At 45.6% G+C, this 8,307-nt stretch overlaps 1 long non-coding RNA gene across 1 annotated transcript; it reads left to right on the top strand.

Moving 5' to 3' along the window:
- Window positions 1-6,778: 6,778 nt before the first annotated feature.
- On the top strand, window positions 6,779-7,456 carry LOC136489686 (uncharacterized). The gene is made up of 2 exons (XR_010767427.1): window positions 6,779-7,071; window positions 7,187-7,456. It is a non-coding gene; the product is annotated as an uncharacterized lncRNA (long non-coding RNA).
- Window positions 7,457-8,307: the final 851 nt, after the last annotated feature.

Consider the following 8,307-nt stretch of genomic DNA (forward strand, 5'->3'; position numbering starts at 1 on the left):
GGGTTGGATATTGAGCAGCTATGGGTGGGGGCACAGGTCTCAGGTTTGATCCTAGACCCGCGCAATGCGTGGATTTTTTGTGTGAAATGCCGCGTGACTTGTGACTATGGTTGGGCCTCCCAGGATTAAAACATTTTTTTTGCTATTTTTTGGCTCATTATTTATTTCGGCAACCAAATCACTTACGGCTGGTAACACGAACCGGCGGTGATAACCTGTCATCACCGTCGACTTTCACTGCCGAGGACCAAAACGTCGGTGAAGGTGGGGTCTGGAACCGGCACGATGACTTTCTGTAGTAGCGTAGACATTTGGGGGAAATGTTTTTCTCCTATCTGTTTAACGGTGTTACCTATAGAAACTGGTTTAATTGGTCATAAAAATGAACACGATGTCATATAGGAGGGAAATGTTTTCAGGGCCAAATAAAAAACCATGTCAATGGAATTTTTTTAACCCGCAACTATGTACACACTAGCTCTTGACCCGATAGAAGCTACAATTTTTCCGTTATTCATTCTCTTGGATGCAGGTAAACCGAATGTGAAATCCCATGTATCCTTAGCTGATATATGGATCTGCTGGGACAATCTTAGCTTTCTAACCTTCTAGAGACGAGACTAGTGAGGCATGATTACAGGATCTATTAAATTATAATATTATTAAGTTTAAATGTTTCTAACTCAATTAGATGTTCAAAAGTTAATTGTACTCCGTCACTGAGTATTAGTTCTTTCAAAAATTTAGGACAAAATAAATTAAGTAACAAGAGAAAAGTCTATATTCCCATCATTAATAGCTATTCAGTACTGATTGGCTTTTATAGACCGTGCTATAAATTGCTGATTCGATCAGACTGTGGAGCCTGGGGCTAGGATATTATGTGCTTGTTTGCATGGCTTCCACCCTCGGGTGCTCCCATGACGAGTCGACACTACTACATAAAACGTTTTCAAGGTGGGTGTTTTGGGTTACCGAGGCGGGCAAAGCTTCGAGGCGGTTGCTTTGCCCGCCTCAGTTAATCTATTAATGAAGGCGGCGTCTTAAGGTGCCTGCCTCCGTTAATCGATTTAAAAAAAATAAAAGAAGCCCGAGCGAGCCCAATTGAGCCACCATCAATCCCAATCAAGCCTGCCGCCTCGTGTCCGTGCTCCACGCTCTGTGTCCGCACCACCACCATTCACAACCGGAATCTGGAAGTTTGCCGTGTGCCCACGTCACACGGTGAAGCCCAAAAAAACACTCGGCAAAGGCTTTGCCGAGTGTCAAACTCGACAAACGGCACTCAGCGTACACAGAGTCAGCAAACGTTTCTTTGCCGAGTGTTTTTATCGGGCACTCGGCAAAGACTTTGTCAAGTGATAAAACGACACTCGGCAAAAAAAAGCAATGTGACGGCGAGAAGACGTTCATGGCACATTTTTCGAGTGTCTAATGGCATAAGCACTCGGCAAATATGTCTTGTTGGCTGAGTCTCGACGGAAAAAAAAAACTCGGCAAACAATGGTTTTTGCGAAAATAAAAAAAGCCCGCTCGCGCTGTGCCCGTCCCCGACCGGCGTGGTCCGCACCGGTGGCCGCTCGGCGTCCAACAAGCGCGCGTCGGCGGGCGTGTCCTAATGTTCCCACTGCCATTCCCGCCGCCCTGCACGCGCCACCATAGCCTCGGCCCCGGCCGCCCGCACCGCCCTGCCCGCCCGCCCCGCGGCGCCCGGCCGTGGGCCGCCTCCTGCTGCCAATGCAGTGCCGCCCACCGCTAGCTGTCCCACGCTCGCGCCGCCATGGCCTCGGCCCCGGCCGCCCGTGCCGCAACGCCTGCTCGCCCGCGCGGCCCGGCCAATGGCCACCTCCTGCCGCCGTGCCGCGCCGCCCACCGCCAGCCGGTGTCCCGCGCCCGCACAGCCCCGTGCGCCCGCCCCGCGGCGCCCCGGCCGTGGCCCGCCGTGCCATTGCCGCCCACACGCCGGCCGATATGTCCCGCGCCCGCCACCGCCCTCCTGCCCCTTGCCCCTTGGAAGATGAGGTGAGAGGAATGGATAAGGGAGAGGGAGAGGAAGGGATAAGAGGGGAGGGATCCAGGGAGACGAGGTTGGGGCCAATGGAGAGCTCGAATTTTGGAGATACGGATCGGCTGACGTGACGGAACGTGTTTCTTTAAGCTTATAAAGTGTTGAGTTTGCCGAGTGTGGAGCTAGGACACTCGGCAAAGATGGCTTTGCCGAGTGTCAAGGTTTGGGGCACACGGCAAATATATTAAATATTTTTTCATTTCCTTGTTTTCCATAACGTGTTTTTCCTTTTTTTGTTCGATGTACTTTGAAAATACCTTATCAAATTGACTCAACAATATATATATATATATATGATTTTTCTATAAATATGATTCCTTTATTTTATGGGGTTACAGCTCAAATTTAATTTATATCAATTAAAATTCTATAATTGCACTTAATAAATTAAAATTCTCAAACGGATACAAAAAATTACCAAAATTTCACATGAAACAATCTATGTTCTCTATTGCCTATACAAAAAGTTTTGAAGTCAAACGCCAATTCGATCGTGACTTTGACTCCAAATCTTACCGATTTCTTCTCAACGTTACGATTCTTCTTCTGAGATGCTTCGGTTTGTCAACATCGTACGTGACAAATTTTGCGAAACCTTCTCAATTTTTTACCATAGCCTCCACTTATGATATCATCACATCATGACAAATCTCATGATTTTCAGACTTTGTTTGCGCTTTTTAGAATTTAAAAACCATTCGACCACACGTTCGTGGTCGTGTTTCCTGAACAAGATATTCGAAATTTCTTTTTATTTCCCGGGTACGGCCTCACACTGGACTCAATAACATGAATATCATTTTTATACTCATTTTATTTTATTATTTGAATCACTTGCAGTTCAAATTTGACTTGGTTCAAAAAATTGCTTGAAATGCAATAAATTAATTAAATATAGCAAACAGATCCAGAAATATACCAAATTTTAACATGGAGTACCACATGTTCTATGTGAAGTGCAGAAAAAGTTTCAAGGTTACAAGAGGGAAAAAACTTATTTCTTTGCCTAGTGCCAAAAAAACACTCGGTAAACTTACTTCTTTGCCGAGTGTTTTTTTTTCAGCACTCGGCAAAGAGTTTATTTGCCGAGTGCAATTATTTTGCCGAGTGTTTTTTATAGCACTTGGCAAAGAGCTTGTTTGCCGAGTGCCCGAGGAAATGCACTCGGCAAACATAAACACACTCGGCAAAGAGCCGGTTTCCGGTAGTAATTGCCACCGCATTCAGAGGAGGCCCATAGGACGTGCGGGGCCCCATCGTGTCCACACGCTGCGTGGGTGCCCGGCCACACACGTTATAGGAGCGCCCGCCGGATCTGGGCACGGCCGGCCTCTTCCTCGCTGGATCTGGGCATGGCCCCATGCCACCATGGCACCGCGCAACCGCCGACGGTGAGGAAGAAGGGGATGGAGCCGACCTCCACCTAGATCCGACCGACCTTCTCCTGGATGCGGCCAACCTCCTCCTCCGCCTCCCCGCTGCCACCGCTGGGCTTCCAACACGATGCACACGCCTCCACCACCTACGGAGGGAGGAGAAAGAGAAGAGGGAGGAGAGGGAGCCGATGGAGAGGGAGGACAGGGAGTCGCCTGTGCGAGCCCCTGCCTGTGGTTTTGCCTAGAAGAGAGAGAGGGCGCCTTGAGAGCCGGCTGAGAGAGTTGGGGTAGGATGAGTAACACTGAAACCATAAGGCAATGTATATATACAGGACCAATATTGAGAAATGGGCCACGCGCTGGGCTTCGGCTATATTAACACAGGCTGGCCTTATAGTGTGCCTGCCTTCGAAAATGGGTTTACGCAGGTGCCTTATGACGACTGCCTCCGAAAATAGACCATTTGTGGAGGCGGTTGTTTTAAAACGACCGCCTCTGTAAATTCATTTCGGAGGCGAGCATTTTCTGACTGCCTCCGTAAATTGATTTTGTGGGGCAGTCATTTTTTGGTGCCGCAGTAAATAAAATGACCGCCTCTGTTAGTCACCGGGTATTTTACGAAGAGGTTGGATTTGTAACCGTCTCAGATAATGTTTAGGCAGTGTCTCGTAAAATCATTTTGTAGTAGTGTGAAGCAGGAGGGAAGTGCCACAAATTGCAGCTTCGGCTTCTATAGAAAAAATGGCTGCGGCTCCTCCGTCGAATCTGCTATGGGAGCTAGAGTCAGAGCCATACCAGACAGGTCCAATATAACTTGTGGTTTTGTGCCTGGTGGGTTCTCCGATGTACGTATGTTTTGGTGGTTAAACCTTAAACTAGTGACCATCTAAAGAGGTGCGACCATAGGTATTAGTAATATTGTGTATTTAATGTTAGTACATTAGCACTCTCTCCCCACCGGGACAGTCGCCCTTGATCTAGATCTGCAATTAGCACAGGCGAGGGACTCCTTGGCGGTCCTCGGTGGTGCAGTAGGCCCTCCTGACTCGGATCCGCCATCGGCAGTGAGGCGGACGCGCCCGCCACACCCCATTGTCATGGCGGTCCTCGGCACGGGTGCACTTGTCGGGCGTAGCAGACTCAATGAGTGCAGGCGGAGGCAGATGCGGATAGGCACATGACACGGTAGGCATGGACGGTGCGAGCTGACAAGGATGGCAGTAAGCACGAACGTCACATGTATGTATTTTAACATGTTTTTATTTCATTTTCATCATCGGTTTCATCCTGATGGTGATGAAGGTGAACATCGCCGCCTAGTTTCACTTCCAAATCGCAGAACCGATAGTGATGGCAGTTTCTAAGCCGGCGGGGATAATGTTTCTATAGTAGTGTTTTGAAAGTAGTTTGTGGCCTAGATTTCATATTATTAGTGCTAAAATAAATAACCATCTGGTTAATTTGCATAGAGCTGTGTGCATAAGAAACCTAATAACTAAAAATGCATAGATGTTATAGGTTATAATTACTAATAGGGGCACTTTCTTCTTGAGCGAATTTAAGCTCAGTCAGTAATAAAACTAATAAGAATGATGATGATAACGATTATAATTGTTGGAACATTCTCAATGACCACAGCAAAGTAGCATCACCAAATGGAAGTCACAACAAATCTTAAAGGTTTTGTAGATAACTTACGAGCGCACATGTATGCAGCAGTAGTGCCGTACTTGCTCAACAATTTTTTTTGCGAAGAAAAGTTACCACAATAGAAGGTCATGAAACTTAGGGGCATGGCCTGTACAGACCGACTAGCTAGATAGATTGTGAACCAAAATGTACAAGACTACTGACTATCTAGATAGATAGTGAAGCAAATGTGCACACATGAATATGAAGCATATTAAATCATTAAATTACATTATACGAACCTGCTTCTTGAGCAAAGACCAGGCATCTTCTTGCTCTAATTTGTCGACATAGTGGTAGGGAACCTCTGCCGTCATGCCTCGGGCAACTGCATCGTGTCTCGTTATGAGAAACTTGATGGTCTCCTCGTGCTTCAGTGATAGCTCTCTCTAATAGACCAGCATCGCTAAATTCTTGATTGACACTCAACCATATTTTCTTTTGATACTTTGTTTGATATGATTACAGATCTTCCTGGCATAGGGCTAAACCTTGTACCAAAGCAAACAATGTTAGACGTAACAAACATGTGCCACAAATACTAAAAAAATGCATAAAACCAATGCACCGTGGACGTGAAGAAAACCCAATAATGTAAGACTTCACTATCAGAATATCTAAACATGAAAGTGATGGATATCAATATGGGTAGGACACTAGGACAATGATGATAATAGCCGCACATGGTACCACACATATTGTTGGCGAGCAAAACAAATGGAGGCTAGTAATAAATCAATGATTATAATTTTAGTGCTAATCTATGTAATTTTAGGCTAGGTAAATAATTTTCCTATGCTGTCGAATAATTCTTCCATACACGATGCATACAATCAATAATGCAACCAAGTATGACTGGCCATACTCTCCTCTTATTTGAAGCCAATAACCTCCTAATGTCCCCAACGTTATGTGTCCTCTTTCAATGCTCTCTCAAGCCAACAACAAAGTATTTGAATCTATCAACCTCCTTGCTTGTTTTGGCACCAGCACTCATACACCAGTTTATCCGTGCCTAGCCTGCACGGATGAGCATTTCTAAAATTGTGATTGCTAGTGTGAAGTGCAACATCGGTTGGCAATATATGGCTCTAGCTCCATTAGCAAATGCTGGCGGCACTTTCCTGCTTTTATGCCGCTAGGTCCACACGTCTCTAGTGGCGCCCCATTTTTATCGCTGGCCCTGGTGGCTTCCTTCCTCATGCTGCCCTTCCAAGAGGGCCATGATATAATTCAGTAAATTTTGAATCCTATCTTCAATAGCTTTGCTTTCTTGATTTCTTGCATGTTAAATTAATGTTCCTATGGTTTTTAATGTATACTTTTATGTACTAACTCACCCAAGCCCTGCTTGCACCATCCATTGGACTAAACCTTATATGAAAGCAAAGAATGTTAGTCCTAACAACCATGTAGATGTCATTAGGATCATTGAACTTCCAAGGATGATGTCGCGCTGCTGACATTGCGTAGAACAACAATAAGGTAAAGTTTGTCTATCAGGATATGAACACATGAAAGTGATGGATATAAACATGATAGGGCAGCAGTGATAATGATTTATATCAACAAGTTTATTTTGAGTACCAGCATCCTCACCCCTATAAATAGGTGCCAAGCTAGATTGAGCTCCTCACGCTTCTTCACCCACACATCATCTGAACATATACACGAGTTGGCCCTCTTTGCTCCTTGAAAATTCCTCGATGGAAGGCAAAGGACAGCTCAAGTGTTTCATCACCATTCTTCTTGTCCTGGGTCTCGTCCTTGAGCAGTCTCCGGTGGAAGCTAAAGCCATCTGGTGCTGCGCAAACGCCCACCAAAAATACCATTTTAACCGGTGCGTTGACTTGGGTATCGGTAGTGTCGAATATTGTGGAACTGGTACAGGTTGCGTAGTGATGGATGTGTGCGGGGGCGAATGGCCGGTGCCTTCTCGTAAGAAGAACCTCTCGCTTCACTCTTTTCATTTTGTTACTATTATAGTATCACTATGTGACATTATATATGGAACTCCGTTGATATGAAACAATGGCTTTCAATTAATCTGCAGGTGATGCATCAGTTACCATGGATATTGCATAAGAAAGTGCACGTACGCGATGGGGTTGGAGATTTCATGCCAAAGTGATGAATTGAGTGTCTGGTTATTGTTATCAACTTGTCATATATCCAAGTTCTGCAGCATGCCTTCTCCGTTCATTTGTCTTCTGATCTATTTTTCGTATTTTCCAAAGTTTGTTCGTCTTCGAGGTGTGTCTGTGCCTTCGGATATATAGTAAAAAATAATGTCACCATCAACGGTGGCGTCACTGTTTGTCTATATTCCTGTTTTTTAGTCGTTTATATATTACTCGTTCTGTCTTGGTGGAAAAGACTTTTTTTCGCAAGGAACAAAAATTCTCATATTGAGAATTATCATGCATTAGGATATCTGCTACCACCAAATTTTAAAATATAGAGACAAAGAACAAACGGCAGTAGATGTTCTACGGTCCAAATGAAACCGGATCCAGTATTGATCCACCATACAATTCGATGCTGTTACCTCATCAATCCAGTGGTTGCACATATGGCTAGATCTGCTGCTATTACCTTGTTCACCTACACCAAATGAGTCACACGCCGGAGAAGATGGCCACGGAGGACGATGCTGTGGCTACGACCTCTCCCTTCTCTTTCCTATCACTCTCATCTTAGTGTAGCCGTTTTTTTTTTGAGGAAAATCTTAGTGTAGCCGTTGTCCCTCTTCACACTATATGGCTTGCTTATTTGTGTGGCATGGCGGCACGGCATCCTGCCCTGCGTGAGCACACAGCACACCAGGCTAGCGGCAACATGGCTGGCCTGGCGCTCTGGCCCACCTCACTACGGGAAACCGGCGATTTGCCGAGTGCCGGAGTCTTTGCCGAGTGTATTTTATCGGGCACTCGGCAAAGACCGTGTTTGCCGAGTGCCAAATAAAATACACTCGGCAAACAAAAACACACAGCAAAATACGTCTTTGCCGAGTGTTTTTTTTCTGGCACTCGGCAAAGATGTATTTTGCCGAGTGCTATTTTTGGGCACACGGCAAAATACGTCTTTGCCGAGTGTTTTTTTCTGGCACTCGGCAAAGATGTATTTTGCCGAGTGCCTTTGTTTTGGCACTCGGCAAACAGGCTTTTTGCCGTG

Source organism: Miscanthus floridulus, chromosome 10, assembly GCF_019320115.1.
Source record: "Miscanthus floridulus cultivar M001 chromosome 10, ASM1932011v1, whole genome shotgun sequence".
Lineage (NCBI taxonomy): Eukaryota > Viridiplantae > Streptophyta > Magnoliopsida > Poales > Poaceae > Miscanthus > Miscanthus floridulus.